Genomic DNA, 914 nt, shown 5'->3' with positions numbered 1-914 from the left:
CTGCTGGGCTCCGACGATCCTTCCGCCTCAGCCTTCCAAGTAGCCGGAACTACAGGTGTGCACTACCACACCCGGCTAATTTTTGATTTATTGTAGAGACAAGGTCTTGGCAAGTTGCCCGGGTGGGTCTAGAACCCTAACGCTCAGGCAATCCACTCGCCTCAACCTCCCAAGGCGCGGGATTACAGACTGAGCCACTGAGCCCGGCCCCTCTCCACATCTTTTGTCTCTGATTTCTCTGACTATTCCTGTTCCATCAATGTCTCTGATTGTCTTTTCTCTCTCATCCCATAAGTGTTGTTGCTCCCCAAACTCAGTATTCCATTGGCCTCCTTTAGTGTCCGACTTCATGCTACAGACTGGAGATCAACTTGTTAATTTCTGAATTTTTTTTTTTTGGAATTTTGAGCTTTACCCTCACTTGTCTACAGGAATCCCAGATAGCTATTCACTCCTGCTGCAACGCACAGCTTTCTGGTCCAGGGCCCAGCGTGTCAACAGAGACTTGGAACATGGTGCTGCCCTCTTCCTCTCCCAAGAAGTCTTCATGTGACTCATTGTACTAGCTTAAAAAAAAAATTCAAACTTACAGAAGAGTTGCAAGAACAGTTAAAAGAATTTTGACTGTGAACATTTTATCACATTTGCTTTATCTCTCTCTCCCTTTTGTTTCCTGAGCCCTTTCAAGATACCTCAGTTTATATTTCCTAAGAACAAGAACACTTTCTTACATAACCACAGTCCAATGATCAAAATCGGGAATTTTAATATCAATACAGTGATATTGTTATCTAATATAAAGTACATGTTTAAATGTTGCTGGTTGCTCCATTGTTTTTTTACAACACTTAGTCATGTCTCCGCAATCTGGAACAATCCCTCAGTTATTCTTTGTCTTTCAAGACATTTCCTTT

This window comes from Carlito syrichta, unplaced genomic scaffold (genome assembly GCF_000164805.1).
Source record: "Carlito syrichta isolate Samal-C Ts95f unplaced genomic scaffold, Tarsius_syrichta-2.0.1 Scaffold308844, whole genome shotgun sequence".
In the NCBI taxonomy this organism is placed as follows: domain Eukaryota; kingdom Metazoa; phylum Chordata; class Mammalia; order Primates; family Tarsiidae; genus Carlito; species Carlito syrichta.
Note: the sequence above shows the minus strand (reverse complement) of the source record.